General features: G+C 30.8%; 1 long non-coding RNA gene across 1 annotated transcript; it reads left to right on the forward strand.

Annotated features, from left to right (window-relative positions):
* The first annotated feature begins 842 nt into the window (after positions 1–842).
* LOC135145801 (uncharacterized) lies at positions 843–1,567 on the forward strand. The gene is made up of 3 exons (XR_010283569.1): positions 843–902; positions 964–1,185; positions 1,239–1,567. It is a non-coding gene; the product is annotated as an uncharacterized LOC135145801 (long non-coding RNA).
* Positions 1,568–3,136: the final 1,569 nt, after the last annotated feature.

The following is a 3,136-nucleotide window of genomic DNA, read 5'->3' on the forward strand; positions in this document are numbered from 1 at the left end:
CGGAATGCTTTAAGTTGCTTTAAATTATTAACAAAAAATTTTATTTTATTTACTATTGAAATTTTTAAATAATTATTTATTAATACTTTATTTATCTAATTACTTGAATAATTTAATTTTGGTTTAATTCTTTAACTACTTTTTTATATTTATTTTTATAATTAATTTTTCATTTACTAATAATTTAATTAATATATATTTTTAATTACATATACAATTTGAATTTTATAAATAATAAATTTATTTAAATTTATATTTTTTCTTTATTTTTTAGTTACTTTATTATAATTAATTTATTGAAATAATTTTTTTTGATTTATATTAAAAATTTCTACTGCGTTTACTGTATTCACAACAGTTCAAGTTTATTACAATTATTTTATAGTACATAAACGTATTTAAAGTGCAGTTTTTATGATTTTTTTATAATAAAAGTTTTTTAAAAAAAGAAATCTAAAAGTTTTTTTGAAGACCAACTTTCCTTGCAGCCAGTCGAAAAAAAATAAAGCGCCTTATACCAGTGGAAGAGTGAATTTGGTTCAAATTATATATATATATATATATTGCATCCAATTCATTCACCAGTAGCCGAATATATTTTGCGCCAGCTAAACGGTCAGCTTTAGATTTTTATGCACAACTTTATTATTAGTTTAACAATATTTTAAATTATAATCAAAATAATAATATAAAATATTGTTAAACTAATAATAATAAACATTCATAATTACTTTTAAGCTGTTTTCGGAAACTAAAGCACCCAAAAGTTTCTTTTTAACAGGTGTTCGTCCATTCACAGTATTAATAGTAGTAATAAACGATAAGCAAACCTATAGGAAAAGTATTAGTACTACTGCTAATACAAGTACTGTAGTGTTGAGTGCGAGCAGCGATGGCCTATTGTTTGTTTTTTTCTTGCAGGTCACTACCCTTTTTCTATTCGAATCTTTTTTCTATAAAAAGTTAACAGCGAAAACGTGTGTCCCCTGCATCCACCCTGAGCCAACCATCTCATTCCTAATCACGTGATTCACCATGTGACTCAAAAGTTTCCGGCGGCGCGGTCGACTCGCTGGATGTTTTTCTTCTAGTTGTTGAAGGGTATTTACCTATTATTAAGGAAACTGCTTCAATGCGCAGGAAGGCCACGAGGCAGCTTTGAAGTTTATGGAAGGAGCAATACAAGTACTTTCGGTTCATCACAAGTTTATTATTACTATTATTATTTTCTTTATAAGAAAGGTAAACCTGAACTTTGCTTACGCGTATACTCTTCTCGGACACGAATAAGTCGCAGGGGAATAACCTCTCGAAAGCAGCCAGGCATTTCCATTCGGCAGTCCACCAGGACTCCCGCCACTACAACGCTTGGTTGGGCCCTCGCACGAGGCGGCAGGTGGGGGAGGAAGGGGAGGGGGGAATTTATTGATTTGAAATTCATCTTAATTTGAGCCACTAGGAGCCTTTTTCATACTTTCTGGTATCAGTTTAGACCGCTTAGCAATATGAACAAAATACAAAAGGTTTTAGGCGGAAGTTTTTCCAGTAATAATAAAAATAATAATTCGTTTAAGTGGAAATCAACTGATAATTATCATTACAAAAGTTTTTCTTAACTTGTTAATTTTTTTTCGTGGCACTCTTCTATAGCATTGCTTTTACAGCAAAGCCAAATATCATTAAAAAAAAATTTTCGTCATTATAAAACTTTTTATAAAGCCTACAATTTTAAATTTCCTTTATAATAAAAATAGTTCAAGGTTTTTGCTGAAACTTTTTATAGGCAGGCATATCACGCTCAGCTGCAAGCGTGCATACTTGAAAATGCTTGCGGATTGCAGCGAAATCAGCCTATAATAGTTCGCTAAAGGGGGACCCTGAAAACGCAGTGACTCTTTATTTAAAAGGCGGAATTCGCGAACAGAAAGGGGTCATCACCAGGGTGGATGTGAGCTTTCTTTTAACGCAGAAACTTTTTTTTATTGCTATGAAAGTCTGCTCTCGATACTTTGGATAAACTGTTGGAACTCACGCCACAGGAGCCTACTGTTTACCTTCTTAAAGGAATTTTAACGTGTATAAAAAGCTCTAGCTTACGGATTAAGTACAACACCCAATCATATATTATACGTACCTATAGCCTATAGAGCTTTAAAGCATTTCACTTGGGCACGGGACGTGGATGTTACTAGCGGAGAGTTAAATTAAATAATAATCAAGTTTTTATTATACTAATTAAAATGATCTATTTTATCGTAAAATAGAAAAAATTATTAACAATTACTATAAAGATGATAACGAGGTTTTCGATATAAAGCCAGACTGATTTTTATAAAAAAAATTGAATAAAAGAAAGGAAGAACCTCAATAAATTTATAGTGTAACACCAGCATCGTTTTTTGTATAGATAAAAGTTATATCAATTTTTTATAAAGCGAAAAGATCTTTTTTAAATATAATTTTTTGAAGCACTTTTTTCATTAATATATATATTAAGCAAAGTTAGCTTATTTATAGTATATTAATAGTGACTACTTTTCGTAATTGTTTGTCCACGCTTAAGGAAGAATCCAGAATGTTGGAGGCATGTAAAAATTTCTTTCTGCAAAGAATCCACAAGCTTTATTAAAGTTTACTACGCTCGTCGTGCTCTTTTTAATATAACAGACGAGCGGCGCAATATAAAGTTTTCAGTAGATTATTGTTGTCGTTAACCTTTTTTCCTCGTCCCTTACTACATAGAAAATATGTTATAAGCAGTAAAAGGACGTTATACAGTTTGACTGTAGCACTCCAACTTTTAAAATAATTATAAAATCCTTAGTTCTCTTAAACACATCTGCTTTGTCCCTTGTCTATGAACTCTGTGGGCTATCCCTTGCTTATAAATATATATATAAGTAACCAAGTTAATATTAATGAACTTTACACTTTTTATAACTACGAATAAATAGTTTGGGTGTAATATAGTAAGGACATTACACGTAATAAAGGCAGGATTTCTAAGGTTAAAATATAATAAAAAACTTTCAAGAAATCCTCAGCAACAGCGTTCTTTTATCCCTTATTTCCAGATGTTCGACCGAGTTTAGAAATAGTTGTAGTCGTAGTTTTACCCTGACCAACAAGCCCCGGG

This window comes from Zophobas morio, unplaced genomic scaffold (genome assembly GCF_036711695.1).
Source record: "Zophobas morio isolate AGI-343-1 ecotype UQ-CSIRO unplaced genomic scaffold, CSIRO_AGI_Zmor_V1 ptg000183l, whole genome shotgun sequence".
NCBI lineage: Eukaryota > Metazoa > Arthropoda > Insecta > Coleoptera > Tenebrionidae > Zophobas > Zophobas morio.